General features: G+C 41.3%; 1 long non-coding RNA gene across 3 annotated transcripts in view; it reads right to left on the bottom strand.

Moving 5' to 3' along the window:
• Positions 1-10,620, bottom strand: part of LOC136794088 (uncharacterized) — a 50,401-nt gene extending 39,781 nt beyond the window's left edge. For 2 of the 3 annotated variants that reach the window (XR_010840386.1, XR_010840388.1), the window contains exons 1-3: positions 10,399-10,616; positions 7,821-7,947; positions 4,281-4,404 (exon numbers count right to left, since the gene is read on the bottom strand). This is a non-coding gene — a long non-coding RNA (uncharacterized lncRNA). Of the gene's footprint in view, positions 1-4,280; positions 4,405-7,820; positions 7,948-10,398 lie in introns of all 3 variants that reach the window. The other variant, XR_010840387.1, reaches the window with a different exon arrangement.
• Positions 10,621-17,815: the final 7,195 nt, after the last annotated feature.

Genomic DNA, 17,815 nt, shown 5'->3' with positions numbered 1-17,815 from the left:
TGCTGTAAAACCAAGAATCATATTCTCACAAAACAAGGAGTGAGCAGAAAAAGAGCCCAAATTCTCATTTTCCTAATGCATATTATTTATCTTTTTTCACAGAAAAATATCATTCTCATAAGCACAATAACAGCCTTCCCCTAATTACTGATTTGCCAAAACAGATTGATATCACCATTCATAAGACAATTCATGGCAAAGAGGGATAGGATAATGATTGTCTCAGCCTAACAAGGATTTATCCACTAAAGCTGAATGCTTCACTCCTCAAAAAATCATAAAGTTCTATGAGCAAGGAAGAACTACTAAGGAACTGTTAAGTAAACCATTCAGAACTGTTTGTCCAAGACCATATGATTCTTTTTTTCCATTGGAAATGGAATTCATTGCCTTAGGTCTTCTTAAATAGTGTACTCTTACTGGTGGGGCTGGCTCTGTGCTTGAAAACCAGTTTATTTATAACCTGTTACAAGTGCGATATCTACGGGCAGTTAAGAAAGGCAGAATTCAAAGTGATCTCCTAGCTTGTAAGCAAACCGAGATTCATTGTCCCTCTTCTCATTAAAAAAATGAGTTACTGTGTCGAGAAACCACCTCTAGTAAATTGGGGTTTAACATTACCCTTTCTTATGTGTTTCATCTAATCATTTTGGTTGTTAATATGGTGATAATTAAAAGTCAAGGTAAATTTTCCACATTAAGAATTCTGATTTATTGAGCTTGAATTATGCCACCATGCTTATGTAAAAATGAAAGAGGCACCATGGTTAAACTGAGAAAAGTTTCTCAGTTGTAAGAATTTTGACTTATTCTTTCCTGTGACCTCCTTCCCTGTTGTCTTGAACCACAACAAAAGGATACTGCATGTCTTCTTATTGTAGTGCTGAGGTTACTGAAGTCATATAAAACACATCTCAGTCTCTGTTTCTTGGAAGGAAAGTCCTGCTAGTTGACTGACAATTCTAAGCAGGGAGAATTAAGATAAATGTGTTTCATGTTTTACACACAAATGCAGAATTTGTATTATCACGACTTCACAGTTGTGATCTCAAAAAAGAAGGAATTTCTCCTTTATATTTTTCTTGCAATTAAGGTAAGAACACTCTGAATCTCTAAGCTTCTGAAGTGTTAGAAGTAGAGATGGTCTAGGAATGTTTTACCCATTTAGCATGTGTGTATTTTTCCTTATGTACTCAAAGGTGACATATTTGTTCAGCTCAGTGATACTACAGTAGCTAAAAAAATCACTCATTACTACAAGGAGAAGCAATCTCAACCTAACAAATCAGAAGTGTTTCTTATTATTTTATATTCAGTTGAATATTTGACTCTTAACACTTTTCTACATACAAAACACAAGTCTCTTGAAGGGTTCTTCATAAGTTCATTATACAAGAATTTAGTATGTCATAAGCAGTTACAGATTTGACATTTAATTGTAATAGTATGCATGTTGGTTAATTTTCTTACGACCCCATGATGAGTTTGAGAAAAACTCAAAGAATTAGAATATCTGGTTCTATTAAATTGTTACATGTATCTTGCTGAAATTTTTGTTCATTAATTTATATCCAACTACATAAAGCAAATCTGGAGGGAAAAATAATAATTAATAAATAAGAATGACATCTCCAAATATTTTCCTAGGAAGCTGTCCACCATATATTAAATTATAAACCAAAATGTCTGAATACTATACCATTGAATCACATGTACAGTCAGTTCTGTATATCCAACGGTTCCATATCCTGCAGATATGGAAGGCCAATTATACTACACCATTTTACGTACGGTAAAATGAGCATCTGAGGATTTTGGCATCCATGGGGAGTCCTAAAACCAATCCCCCTGCAGATACCAAGGGACCATCATATATGCTTACATCTGCATTTTTACGTCTGAAAACATATGTGCTAAATTATGACTGGTGGCAGCCTCTGAGTAGGAGGCAAAATTGCCTTCCACTTCATACATTTCTCTGACTGCAGTTTTTGCATTCAGCTTACATTAGCTTGCATTACTATTGTAAACAGAACAATCTAAACATGGTCTGCTTCTTGGGGTTGGCAACTCACCTGCAGATGAGGTAGCCAGTCCTGTTTAAACCATGGGTACAGTGGACACCAATAAGTCTGTCTATAAAACAGGTGTCCCTGATCACCTACCACATGCCCTCACCTCTTCATCATGTTGTGTTATTTTCCAATGAATTAGCACCACTTGACACTCCATATATTTACTTATTTATTTATCTCTCTCCCCCACTAGAACGTAAAGTATGTAAGGGCAAGAACTTTGTTCTTTTCCTACTTCCTAGAACAGTGCATTCAACTTAGAAGGTGTTATACAAATATTTGCTGAAAATGAATGTATGAATTCTTTGCCCTTTCACACTACACTCTAGTCACACCAGAGGCTGCCCCTCCAGAGCACAAGTTCAAGCCCTGTGCCTTTAGTACCTTTTCCCAATACCTGGGCTGTCCTTTCCTCATTCAGGCAAAATCCTCTTCCCCCAAGCCCAGTTCAAATGATGTGTCCTCGGTCAGGCCTTCTCGATTTTTCCTCTTTATTCCTGCTGCACTTGATTCTTTTATTATAATTAACCTACTTTATAGTCACTACATGTTTACCTTCCTAGATAACTGTAAGTTGCTACTGAACAAAGACTTCTAGTCACCTCTGTATCCACGTGCCGTAACAACAAACCTATAAGCCTCTCGGTGTTTACTAAAACAATTTATTTTCCGAGTCTCTACCAATTCTAGGGAGTGGATAGTAGAGTCTCCTCCTCTTTATCAGTGAGCCTGGCATCTGTGGGAGGGGCTTAGAGCAGAGGAAACCACCAACGGATCATAACTAAGGTCCTGAGACTGCAGTGGCAGAGAGCATGGTGAAGTTAGCCCACTGCATGCAGAACACCCACACACGAGTCAGCATATGCAATGGACTACACTTGGTATAATATGTGCACAATCAAGGTTTACAAACATGTTCTCAAGCACTCGTAGGGATCTTCTAGCCCACACGGAACAGACAGAACACACACAAAGGAGCCTGGAGGAAGTGAGAGGGCCAGCAGCTGCACCCTAACATCTTAAGGGGTAACATATCTGTGACTACAGTTTACACAAATTAGATAATTTGCCTCCTTTGTAGACACCCTGCTTATCACGGGCAAGGACAAGCCTCTCAAGTTTTAAAGCTAAAGTACAGGGAAGATCTGTGAATAGGGCTTAAGATGTTTAAGAGCTAGTACCTGCATTAAGCAACCAGGTTACAGAATGAAAATTCATCTTGAAATTCCAGTCTCTCCCTCTCTATCTCACCTCCTATCTCCTATCTTCCCACCTCCATCTCTATTCCTTCTCCCCTACTCCCTGTTTTATGTATATATGTCCATCATTTTATAAATACACGGAATACTTACTGTCTGTTAGATTTATTTAATAAAGTGCTCACTCCTCAGGCTAAATTTAGAAAGAGGACAAAATGAACTTTCTCATGTGAGTCACTGGTGTTCCAAAGACGAAAGATTCCTCAGTCTCAAAACACAGCAAATACCATGTTCCTTCTGACAGTTAGATGCTAGAAAAAGGCAAGTGGGTCCTTACAATTCAGACGCTATTAAGAACCACTAACAAGAGAGTCGATCTTAAAGCGGAAACAAGAAAACACCAGCCTTTTAAGCTCTTCCTGTCTGAAGATACGTACAAGAGGTGGTAGTGTTCTCCCTCACTTGCACCCAAAGTTACAAAGCAGCAAAAATATCTTAAACGCATATGATGAGGAAGCCACTCTTCTGGTCCACTCTCTTTTGTTTTGCTTCTAGGGATCTGTCCCACTCTGAACCTTTGCTTTTTGTTTTCTCTTTAATATACGCTGAGAACCTGAGAGTCTTAACCTTTTCTTCCACCTCTCAACCAATAAATAGGACAAAAGAACATTTTAATCTTTTTTATGGATTTTCCATTCAAATGGAAAATACATACTTATCTCAAATGGAAGATATATACTTATCTCTTTTTTTAAAAAAAAAGAGATAAGTAAGCTAGTTCAGTTCATATTTCTCACAAAAATCACTTTCCAAACTAAATTAAATTGTTTGTGACCATAAACAGGAAAAACACCATACTCTATAAGCACCATCAGACATTCCCACCTTAATGTTACGAAACACAACAGGCCTAATGCCAGAACTATTAAAAATGTTAAAAATCCCCAACCCCACTCAAAATGCATACCAAAGTTCAGGTAAAGAAGAAAAAACAGAAACAACTCACCATTATCGTTATTTTCTTTCAAAAACCCATTAACAGCACATGGGAATTTAAAAATAGTGTCATCATTTGGCACCTGATGCCCAATTGCACAAATTCTTAAATAAGGACTAGTTTCTGGTAAGTCCTATAAGGCAAAACCATGCAAATATGTATTACTTCATTTGTCAGGAAAGAATAAATAATTAATCAGAGAAGGCAGAATAGAAACCAAGAGAGTACATTAAACTTAGTATGTCAGTCATTCTGATGAGAGCCATTTTTTCCAAAGCTGCTTTAACCAGTAAGTATCACCTGATTTTCATTAAAACTGCAGAATGGACAGTTACTAGGCATGCAAAAGGAAAAGCAAATCTATGTGAATGAATGCACATGGAACTCAAAAGGATATAAACAGTTCTACCCACATTTATGTTCTATCTTACATTTCAAGGGCCACAAAGCGGCTGCGATTTAAGTAGAATAGTAAAATAGAGTCAGAAGAACTTGGATTCAAATTAGGAAATAGAGCAAATTTCAGGCATTGTTGAGAACTGGTATTCTCGGGATGGGAGAAAGTAGACTATCAATAGAAGACAGAAAAGGATAAATGAAAATTCTGTAGTTCTGAATTTAAATGGAAAGTAGCAGTATGAACCTATGACATATTTTATATTAAAAACAAACACACATATCTCCCAGCTCTGACCACTGAAAAAGTCTAGAAACAACTGATGTCATATCAAAAGGAATCAGGAGTCACTGAGAAGCTCCAACTAGCCAAAAACAGGGCCTCATTCAGAATAATAACTGTAACGGAGCCCACGGTGATATGAATAAATAAATTTTAAAAAATTGGTCACCACTGGAGGATATTTGTGAATCAATTATTTTGAAAACTGTTAAATAAAAGAAGAGGGCTTCCCTGGTGGCGCAGTGGTTGAGAGTCCGCCTGCCGATGCAGGGGACACGGGTTCGTGCCGCTGTCCGGGGAGATCCCACATGCCGCGGAGCGGCTAGGCCCGTGAGCCATGGCCGCTGAGCCTGCGTGTCCGGAGCCTGTGCTCCACTACTGGAGGGACCACAAGTGAGAGGCCCACGTACCAGAAAAAAAAAAAGAAGAGAATCATGCCTCTACAACTGGGCAACCAAGTAGCTGATGAACGGAATCTTCTCCTGATAGAAATATACCCAGCTAATAAGTGAAAAAAGAACAACAGAATTCACCAGTTTTTGAAGCCTCAACTGAATTAATGGATGGAGGTATAAATCATCTGTGACTGCTAATATCACAGAAAGAGACAATTATATGTCTCCATGGAAGAACACATCACCACCTATGAAACTGTCTTGACAAAACAAAACATGCAAGCTTCATTCTGATCAATGACAAATTTACAGGAAATAAAAGGATTGAAGAATATGGTAACCACACATGAAGTGTAATTATCAAAATCTAGATGGGACAAATTACCTGGTTTCTTTAAAAATAAAATTCAAGGAAGAAAAAAAAGTGAGAGACATGGAGGGAGAACCTATAGATTAAATAAGACTTCAGAGAGCTAAAAATCAACGGCAAAGTGTGGACCTTATTTGGATCTAATTCAAAATTCTTAAAAACACTTTTTGTGACATTTAGGAGACAACTGCCAATTTGAGCACTCACTGGGTATTTAATACTAAAAAATTATACTAAGGAATACAAGTCCTATATTTTAAATATACATACCAAATATGTATAGATGTAATTACATGTTGTCTCGGAGCTGCTTCAAGATACTATGGAATAGGGTGAAACAGGTGGGGGTATAGATAAAATGTGACAGCCATCAGTTGGTAAATATTAAAGCTGGATGAGTTCATGGGTATACAAGGAACATTCACAGTATTTTGTGTACTTTCGTATATGTTTAAAATTTGTGATAATTGTTTAAAAACAAGACGACACGGTAGAAAAGTTTGGCAGTTTCTTAAAGGTTAAATGTACAGCTACCATATGATCCAACAACTCTGCTACTACCTACACTGCATATCTAACAGAACTGAAAGCAGGGATTTGAACAAATAGCTGTACACCAATGATCAGAGCAGCATGATTCACAATAGCTGCAAGGTGGAAACAACCCGTGTCAATCAACCAATGAATAACAAACTACATTATACACACAGTGGGATTTATTAAGCCCAAAAAGGAATGGCGTTTTGTTCCATGCTATAACATGGATAAACCTTGAAAACACTAGGTTTAGTGAAATAAGCCAGACATAGAAGGACAAGTATTGTAGATTCAACTTACACGAGGTACCTAGAACAGGCAAATTCATACAGACAGAAAATGGAATAGAGGTGACTAAAGGCTGGTGGGAGGGAAAATGGGGTTGTTACTGTTTGGTGGTTACAGAGTTTTTGTTGAGGATGATGAAAAAGTTTGGGTTGTAGACAGTGGTGATGGTTACACAACACTGTGACTGTATTTAATGCCACTGAACTGCATATTTATAAATGGTTAAAATAAATAGGATTTACGTATATTTTACCACAATAAAAAAAGAGGGGGCTTCCCTGGTGGCGCAGTGGTTGAGAGTCCGCCTGCCGATGCAGGGGACGCGGGTTCCTGCCCCAGTCCGGGAGGATCCCACATGCCGCGGAGCGGCTGGGCCCGTGATCCATGGCTGCTAAGCCTGAGCGTCTGGAGCCTGTGCTCCGCAACGGGAGAGGCCACAACACTGAGAGGCCCGCCTACCACAAAAATATATATATATATATAAATTTTAAAAAAATAATAAAAAAGAGGAATAACTGATTTGAAATTTCAATTCTTCCTTTTCCAAGAGTCAGTTTCATCGTCTGCAAAATTAGTAACTGTAGTTGTCTATCCTCTGAGCGTAGTGCAGAGTAAGCACTCAGTAGGAGATATCAGTACTACTTCCACTTCAACAGCAAAGGATTCTTGTGAAGATTAGCTAAGTCAGTGGATATGAAACAACTTTCTAAATGGCAAACTGCTATACAAATATTAACAAACATTAAGTGTTACTCTCTCCCAAGGCCATGGAACAGGTCAGAAGAAGGATAATTCCTTTGCACTGGCATGTCCTACATGGGCCAAGAGATTATATGGGTTTCTGTACTATATCAGAAGGTATTAGGAAAAGAAAGCATAAAACTTAGACAACAATTGTCTTTCACTGTGATGTTTAAACATGCTCAGGCTACTGCTGAAAGTAAGTGCTAAAGACATAATGGACATACCTTTCTTTCCTTTCAGGCTACTACTATTCTTACTAAAATTTACTTCATTTTCAAAATATAGAACATGGAAGCTTATAGAATTTCTTAAGCATATCTAGAGCCTACTGCCAAATACGATAGTTCAATTCATATCTTTCATCTCATTTTGAAACAGGAATTAGAAATGTGTATTTAAGGAAAACACTAGCTTCCCTTTTTGAACCCATGAAAGAAGGCCAAGATTCACCTTACCATAAGATGATAAGCACTGAAATACTATGAATTATTACAGTATCAGAAAGAAGGTCATTTTCAATTATGGGTTCCATTTACCTCTGGCTTGTAATAGCAGCGAGTATATGTTAAGTCAGCCCAAGTTCTTCACTCTATTCTTGGAGTTTGTTAAAAAAAGATCCAAGGGGGAAAAACATTCTTCTGGAGCAAGATTCTTTTCAAAACTCTGTCAGAAAGAATAAAGTAAGAACGAACATGTGTTTAAAATCCTTTATTATATTATCCATTTATTCAAACCGTGTGATGCTAACATATGAGATTCAAAGTAAAGTTTCCTCCTCTGGAATTTACAAGCGGTATTTCAATCCGTTCCCCTAGAGAGATTAGACACAAAAAAATAAGCCCACTTCTAGACATTTATTTCTATGTTTGTTTATTTCATGTTAGTCTCCAAACCAGACTGTAAACTCCCAGAAGGCAGGGACCCCATCAATTTTGCCTACCACTGTATCGCCAGCTCCAAGCAGAGTGCCTGTAAATAGACACATAAATACTTCCTGAATATCTACCTATATGAAGGATGGCTTTCACTGCTAAATATTCTTTTATGTATTTGCCTTATTTATGTACTCTGTTCCATTGATCTGTTTGGTTATTCAAGTGCCAGCAACACACTTTTCTTTTTAAATTAGTAGACTACTTTTAGAGCAGTTTGAGATTCACAGAAAACTGAGTAAAAAGTACACAGTTCCCACTTATACCCTCTCTCCTTCACCCCACACAACCTTCCCCGTTATCGACGTGCCATACCAGTGTGCTTCATTTGTTAGAATTCGTGAACCAACACTGACACGTCATTATCAATCAAAGTCCATAGTTTATTGCATTCATGGTACAAGTAACTGACTATTTCTTTATTTCTAGTATAGTCATCCCCAAACATTTACATACTGAGATACATATTACTTTCTTATAAAGTATTTTGTTCTTTATTTATAGTTAGGGCATTCCATTGGTTTTTTTTACATTAAATACAAAGTAGGCTGTATTTATCTATGAATTCCATTTCTGGATAGTAAAGGAGGTATTAAAAAGTATTTGCTATAAAAAGGGAAAATGGACTACGACAGGGTTGAGAGCCAGGGCTCTATATGGTGAATTCAGATTTCTGGAAGCATATGGTATTAAATTTCGCTTACCTATTTTAAAGGAACTTTGAAAGCAATGCAATGAGTCCCAGGGCATCCACTGTCCACCTGGGAGATAGTCTTTCCACCTAATAATATAGTTTTTGTTAGGCAAATTTTATCTTAGGCTGTCTCCCTGCATAGGATTAACGCTCCTTGAAAATGGAAATCATATCCCTCTATACTAGGTCTCTCTCCTCTTTCTGCTTTGCATTGTGCTGCTCCACTTATTCAACCCCACCTACTAATAACCTATACTTCCCTTGTTCCTGTTTTCCCATCTTGAAAACAGATAAAAGACAACTAAACAATGCAAAGGTCTCAACAAATAAGGGATATCTAAAACCAGAGACGCCCACAACTTCTGTATCCCTGATAAAACCTAGCCCGGTGTTGACTTCTAAGGTATCATGAATGCACGCGTGTTGACTGAAATAGTTTAAACTCAATTCTTCCACTTCACAGTTCATTTTTAGTCCTCATACAAAACCTGATAACAAAATTCCTTAATGCTAGGAATCACAGTGAAAACTAATATCTGAACTGACTTCTGTAAGATGGGTTAGAACTAAGGTTAATTCAGTGTGTCTGAAGCATAGAAAGTGAGGACAAAAGTGGCACAAGATGGGGCTAGAGAAGCAGAGAAGATTCTAGACCACGCAGAGACTTGAAGGCCAAGAGTTGGTTTTCTATTCTCAAAACAATGTTTTGGAGCGATGGTTATGAGCAATGCTCCAACTTGCTGTTAAGGTTTCTTGTGTGAAGAATGGACTGGAAGGAAACAAGAAATATGGACGCTAGTTAAGACCTAATTGCAACAGGCAAGTCCAGTATTAGGATGTTGAGGAAGAGTTGACAGATTCAAAAGAAATTCAGGAGATAAACTGAAGCGGGCTTTATGGGGTATGACATGGAGGAAAGGAAAGTCTTCGGGAATTAAAGGGTTTACTGCACACATGAGCAAAGTCTCAAAATTAATCTTTTGCACGTACGGAGGTAGATCTCTCAAATGACACCGGTTAGGAAGCAACAGTACGCCCTTTATAATTCCTAGAGACAACACAGATCAACTGTTTCGATGGAAAATTCGGCGGTACCGGTGCGTTTTTTCACTCAAACTTACTTCCAGTTCCTCTTACTCACATTTTCTGTGCCAAAACAACACAGCTTGAGGAATTGAAGGGGATTCTATTTTGGTAATTAAGGAGTGTCCGCAACACTGACAGTCCCATCTTCAAAAGCAGTCCCTCTGCATTTTACCCGAGGAGCAATGGCCAGAGCCTCCCGTTTAAAACGATGGGGGGAAATCAGAACATCACACACCGTCGCTTTCAGCTACTGTGAAGTGAGCCGCGAGACGACCAATACCCTCTAGCACAGCGCGGACGGGGCAGCGCGCGGGGGCAACAGTGACAGGAGAGAGAAAAGACAAAGCCCAGGCCCAGGGCCTCTGAGCTCCACCCGCAACGCCCAGGGGCCAAGTGTATTACCTTTCCGGGATGTGCTTTCCTTCCTCTTGGCTGACGAACGTCCGGAAAAGCCGCGACCCTGACCCCAGCGCCCTCGGGCATGATGCCACTGGCTCAACATGCCGCCCACCCAACACCAAGAGTGCCTAAGTCGTCAAGGCGGCGCCCCCAGTGTCAGCACAAGGACCCGAACCACAGGCGCCTAGGTACAAGCCAACGTACCTCGCGGACCTCCTTCTACTGCGCATGCGCCACCCCCGTCGAGATGACATCATCACGGCGGCCGACTCAGACGCTTGATTAGTAAAGAGAACTCGGACGCCTGCAATTCCACACTTAGCCGGACGATGGCAGCAGAGGTCCATTAGTTCGTGTGTATATCCTTCAGAATTCCCATGATAAGGGACATGGAAAGTTGTCCCACTCTCCCAGTTTCTTGTGTGGTTCTTTCAGATATTTCCCAGGTGCTTACGTTCACACTTGTTGCATCTTGTATGTAAGTATTTCTACGTAATGGATAGCCTGTATTTTATAGAAGAGCAGCATACTATACCTAGTCTACAATCTGTCTTGTATAGTGATTTTCCCAATTTGTGCGTATATCCATTCTCTTCTGTTTAATAGCTGCGTCACATTACATAATTTACATGGCCAGTGCAATACTGATGGACTTTTAGTTGTTTTCACTTCGGGGTTCTTTTGGTTTTTTCCTCTGTTACAGATAGGCTGCAATGTGAACCTCTTTAGAAATGTATATAGCTATATATAAATGTGTAGACATAGAATTTCTGGAATGAAAGAGATGCAAACTTAAAATATTGAAAGATTTCAGGGGCTTCCCTGGTGGCACAGTGGTTGAGAGTCTGCCTGCCGATGCAGGGGACATGGGTTCGTGCCCCGGTCTGGGAACATCCCACATGCCGTGGATCGGCTGGGCCCGTGAGCCATGGCTGCTGAGCCTGCGCGTCCAGAGCCTGTGCTCCGCGACGGGAGAGGCCACAACAGTGAGAGGCCCGTGTACCGCAAATAAAGAAAGAAAGAAAAAAGAAAAAAATATTGAAAGATTTTTCAATCAATCTAATCTGCCTAATCAACCTTCGAAAATATTCTATCAACTTATACTCCACTCACAGTGAAACATTTATTGGGTTTCTATTATGTGCCTGGTATCATGCTGGAGGTTGACAGTATGTATTTACATTTTACACAATACCAAAAATAACCTGAGAGAGGTAAGAGTGGAGCTCAAGTATAACATTTGCTCACAGTATCAGGCATACTGATCTGTACCCGTTAGAAAAACTGTGAATCCTGCCTCAAGTGGACAGCACAGAACAGCATGTTCTACAGTAGGTCTGAAGATATAATAGCATACTAAATTCCATTGTTATTTATAATAAGAAATGCTTTTTGTTAGTTTTACTTTTTACTTTTTTTTACCCACTCTGGAATAATCCAGGGGTAATTAGAACTTCTTACCTCCTTTAGCCCAAAAGGAGCCAATTCATCACAAACTGTCATGGATTCTGATTCTAAATTACCAAGAGCACAATTTCTAACAGAGGCAGGGAATCTTCTTTGCAATTAAAGTGATTGATTTCTTTGCAGACGCAGTAGCATTTCACTTTTTAGTTCTGTTCATTCGGATAAAATGTGAGAAAAATCTTCCTCATTTTATTTTCCTTCCAAACAACACGGTACAACAAACATTAATCCCAGAATGATACAAGGCCAGACCTGCAAGGGACTTAGGCAGAGCTGGACATCTATCAATGGGTCTTGTCCATTTTACGGGGTCTCAGCGGCTCCTTAAGCTCTAAAGGGGAAAAAAGGGACTAATTATTTGTTACATCACATAGTTCACCTAAGGGCTTGCCAAACCTTCCAGCATCTGCTAAGTTGTGACAAGACAGCATTAGATCTTTAGATAAACATAGACTAGCGCGGAACAGAACAATTTTGTTTCTTGTGCAGGCAAAGAACAGAGCCACAGTGCTGGGGATGAAGCGGTGTGTGGAGGTAAACATAAGCAACGTGGGAGCAAATCTGTTCTTTCTCACTTAGGTGGTAGGATCATGATTATGTGCTGTCACATTGTGAAAGACAAAAATAGTCAAAAGCAGTTTGGGAGAAGGAGGAGGATACTGCGGAGGCTCTAAAGGAACGTGAGGCCACAAAGGCTGACACAGATCTCCCAAGGCTGGAAAAACACCTGTCTGTCCACTTTGCTTTTCATCTTAAAGACTGGCCAGTTGTGGCTCCCGCAGCCTGTTGACCTGGGGCCTGCATCCTTATCTCCCCTTCCCCTCTCTCCACGTGGTCAGCAGACTGGCGTCCGTTCACTCACTTGAGACATACAAAGGTCAAGGTTTTCGCTCCATGAGTACCTTCCAGCAATCCGTGCTCCAGACAACAGTGACTATCCTTTGTCCTGGTGTGAATGCAGTGGCTCACCGTTTTACAAACACTTTCGCACATATGTAAAGAAGAGTCTGGGAGCCCTCCAAGATTTTAAATTTTAGTAAACAATGAAATTACATAGTAAGCTTTTGAAAAATTAAAACATCCACGTATGTGAGATTGTACCTCTGCCTTTACTGCAGGCTGTTTGTGAAATTCAGGAAGCCCTGCCTTTCCATTCATTAAACAGACAGAAGTTGAGCACCTTCTAAGGGCAAGGCAGGGTGCCAGGTGATGGAGGTGGAGAAACAGGGCTTAGTCCTTGCTCTGATGGGGAAGGCACGTAAGCAGACACCCTCGGCACAAGAAAACACAGAATGAAAGGGGCTGTGATGAGATAAACGGGTCACGCTTATAAGAACAAAGGAAAAGAGCATCCTTCCAATGCAGGAGACACAAACAAGGGCAGGAGGTTGGCAGGTGTCTTGAAGGAACGTCAGTCTTGCTGAGCCGGGACAGGATCTCCAGGCTTACCCGACGTAGCATGGGCATATATGCACGCCACATTCCAAGAACCAGAAACACAAGAAAGAAGAAGCCAGACCAGACACCACAAAGCTGTGACTGTTAGGCTCAGAAGTCTGGGCTTTTTTACGCACCAAGGAGGAGCACGAAGGGGAAGTGACCGTCCAACGGGCTGTGCTGGTCGGGGCAGGGAGGGCCAGAGGAGGCTGCTGACATGATCCGCGGAGCGCTGACAGAGCTGGCTGTGGCAACGGGAATGGAAATAAGTGGAGATTCAAGAGACTTGGGGCCGGTACAAACCACAGGGACTTGTGACCATCAGATGAATGGATGAGGAAAGAGGCAAAATAGACTCTGAGCACTATTATATGTGAACACTTGGATGGCGTCCATGGACTGTCCGGCTTTTGCTGTTGAAACATTTACTGTGTTTAAACAGTCACATCCTGCACTGAGCCCTTGTTTTCAGCTTTCAAACATCCCCGAGATAAGTCAGGGAGTTATTTCAATCCTCCTTTTTAGAGATGAGAGAACCAAGACTGGCAAGGTTGAGCCCTAAGCAGGAAACCCAACTAACCCAACCAATTGGTGCAGAGCTGGGACGAAAGATCAGTATAGTCCTCATTACACAATACAACGAAACACGAAGACAGCTCAAAACTGTCCTAGCGGCATGTTTCCAGCCTAAGTGGGACAAAGTTCATACAACTTTATACTGTGAGCTGTGTTGTAAGGTGGTTGGTAGACAATGTCCATTCCAAAAGCCCACGGAAAGCTACCAACCAGTATGCTGAATCTTTAAAAACATGGATATACAGGATTCAAGTCTTACACCTTTCTGAACAAAATACCCTTCACAGATGCTATTTTTAGACTCAAGTTTTCCCAACCTAAAGTTCATAAGAGAACAATCTGTCTAAAAAGCATGTAAAGAAATTCATTGACAAAGGTTTAGATGTTTTAGGACTTTAATGTCCTTCACACGGTCAACATAAAACACTGACAATGGATGAACAATAGGGGAAAAGACTCTTCAGCAAAGATCTTCCCGAACTCATGGCATCACTGGTCAAACACCAGAAAGAGAACAGTCACGTGAACAAACAGTAAGGGAGTTTAACAGAGATTTTTAGTTTAACAGCATAGCTGAAAAACGAAGAACCAACCAAACAACCAACCAACCAACCGTTCTTCTACCCACTGAAAGGAAAGTAAAGGCGAATCAGGGAGCTTCCAAATCTGGTGAAGCAGCTTAAAACGCGAGAGGGGAGGGGGAAGGGGAGGCACACAGCTGTTGAGAACGTAATACTCTAATGCACAAGGTCAAGGATCCTGACAAATTCTCAAAGTCTCAACATATACCAACAAGAACCGTATTATTAGAAATATAAAGGCACAGAGATATAAATGCATAGAGATATAAACTACATGGTATTAAAAACAGACCTTGCTGCATATACATATAGTAAGTCACTTTTATCGCTTTATGAGAATAACCATATAAGGAAAGAAACCAGAAGACCCCACTGCTGTCATCTTGCAAAGGATCAGAATTCAGCACCTAGAGGGCCCCACAATAACCTGCAATGGGCATATAATTAAACCCACAGGTGGCTCTGAATATAAGATCTAGGCAGAAAAAGTAGAAGCAAAGACAACAGGAGCTAGAATTTGGTAGAAAAGCAAGAAAAGATTTCTTTTTTTTTTGTGATACGTGGCCCTCTCACTGTTGTGGCCTCTCCCACTGCGGAGCACAGGCCCCGACGTGCAGGCTCAGCGGCCGTGGCCCACAGGCCTAGCCGCTCCGCGACATATGGGATCCCCGGACCGGGGCACGAACCCGTTTCCCCTGCATCAGCAGGTGGACTCCCAACCGATGCGCCACCAGGGAAGCCCCAAGAGAAGATTTTTGAAAAGCTTCCAGTTCAAGTCAGAATTAAGGTTAAGTTTCAACAGCTTGGCATAGCTGTGGATGTTCTGCTGTCTTCTGAAAAAAGAAGAAAATCTATCATAAGCATGTTCATTCGAGAAAAATACTGTGTGTGTTTAGGTTTTTTAGCCATGCCCAAGTGACTTTCAATTTTGTACACTGTTCAAGGGCAGAGTGTATATTGGTTAGCATGTGCTCATAGCTGGTGCATCTCCAAAAAATGCTTCACAAAGGCTGCCAGCTTCTGGACATCTTCGATGGTGACAGCGTTATGCAGAGAGGCCCGAATGCCTCCCACGGACCCAGAAGAACCACCGATGCAGCCGTTAAGAGCAGGAGCACCGGGTTGAGCATCACGACGACCCTCCTTCCCGTCAACAGCTCCTGCGAGGGTCGCAGCACCTGACACCACCGTGTCCAACCTCCCACCTGAAAGCCAACGCAGGTGGCCAGGAGCATCACACATCTCAGTCATTAGAAAATTCCTTTCTAACGCTCACAGGTAACCTAGGTTAGCTCAAGTCTTCGATGAGCCTGCCGTGCAGGGGGCAGGGAGCGGGCAGCTATTCTCATGCGTGAGAACATACATCTTCCATGGGGCTCACAGAATTAACTACTCTCTCTGATGTTCAGGGGAGCAACAGTGTCTGTTCTTACACTGAACCGGCTTCTGCCAGCTGCACCAGAGATGGGATGGCACCCTTTGTGCTGTCAGAGCAGAGATTTTCAAAGGTAATTCTGACCAAAGCTCCTAGAAGGTGTGGCCCCCTCATGCTCTCGGCCGTGGAACCGTGCTAAGGGGTCTGTAAGCAGCAGCAGGAGAACCCCCGTAACAAATGGTCTTTCCCAACGAGTTACAGTACCTGCTACTCCAGGATGGGCAGCCTCCTAGATGTGTTTCCTTCAGCGTCTGAAAACTAAACCAATTCTCTGACAAGCTTCTGGATGGGACGTGTACTCACCAACTATGCCCTTTCAGGGAGATCATACTGAGTTCAAGAGCTTTGTCGAGAAATCTTTTTTCTAAGGAATCATCTCCTTTGGTGTTGCCAATGCGGAATGGAATATTCATCTTGCTTCTCTTCTGGGGCGCCACTGGACATCTGGAAAACATGTGTTTTGTTCCAGCTTTTTTTCTGTAATGTGCAACTGCCATTAACAAAGCAACAGAAAAGTTTTAAAAACCATTTTCCAGATGCAAACAAGAGATTAAAAAAAAGGTCTGTGCCAGGACATTTATAATTTACATAGGGAGACCACTCTTGCATATGGAACAGTGAGCTAACATTCTCGTATTCGAATCATACTTAATTTCCAAGAGCCTCAGTTTCCTCATCTGAATATTGGGAATCATAATAATATCTCCATTTCATACTAGTTATGACAATTCAGTGCTACAACATATATGAAGCTTCCAACCCATGGCAGTCACACAGCAATGTGAATGACCCTTTCTCTACAAGGATGCAGAGAAAAACAATAAGTTGGTCCGAATAGTGGCTGTAAGATTTAAAAATAATGAGCAGCAGCTGTCAAAGCACTTAAAACACTGTATTGTCCCGAGCTGTGTGACCTTGAACAGGTGACTCAATCTCTCTGTTGTGCCTCTCTGATGTGAGGACTAAATGGCCACAAATTCTCTGCAGCCCTCCCAGCAAGAGGTGGGGCCTAGTGCTCCACACCTTTTGAATCTGGGCTGGCCTTGCGGACTCGCCTTGACCAAGAGACTGCAACAGGAGTGATGCTGTGCAACTTCCAAGCTGAGGCCTCAAGGGGCATGCAGCTCCTCTACCTGCCCTCTGAAAATATCACTGCCATGTAAGCAAGCCCAAGCTAGCCTGCTGGAAATAACAGGCCCAACCCACAGCCAGCACCAGCTGCCAGACAGATGATGGGGGGTGGGGGGCATTTAGACTCTAGGTGGATCACCAGATGACTTTGGTTGAATAAGTGATCTCAGATGAGACCAGCAGCAGAAACCACCCCACTAAGCCCAGCCCCACCTGCTGACTGAAAAGAATCCTGAGCACAAGAAATGGCTGTGGTTTTCAGTCACTGTCTTGAAGTGTTCTGTGATGCAAAAGTAGATAACTGATAGAATTTAGAACAGTGTCTGGAACACATTCAGTGCGATGTACATATCTATTGAAGTCCATAAATCTGTCTCTTTATTCTCCACACCTTGCACAGGGCTCATACAGACTCTCAAAAATGAATGGGTCACGTTTCTCCTCAGATACGTTTGTATTGGACTTCAGATTCTCATTTGGAAAGTAAGCAAGCCAAAATTATCTTCCAGTGACAACCAAAGGAGACAAACAAAAGAAGAGCTGGCATGCTATTCTGGATTACAGGGAAAATATGTAATAACTCTCTCCATTTTCTCAAACACATCCTGTCATTCTTCCACTTCTACAGGGTGGGATTCATTAAAAGTAAACAAGACAGAAAAGCAGTGTGAGGAAGCCCCCATTCAAAGCTATGCTCGCCCCTCAGGGCACACACATAATTCCTGTGAAAGTTAATAGGAGTCAAGTGCACGGCGACAGACAGAAGAGACACAAGCAAGGAAACCAACTATCT

Source organism: Kogia breviceps, chromosome 4, assembly GCF_026419965.1.
Source record: "Kogia breviceps isolate mKogBre1 chromosome 4, mKogBre1 haplotype 1, whole genome shotgun sequence".
NCBI lineage: Eukaryota > Metazoa > Chordata > Mammalia > Artiodactyla > Physeteridae > Kogia > Kogia breviceps.
This window is presented reverse-complemented; position numbering and strand designations above follow the sequence as displayed.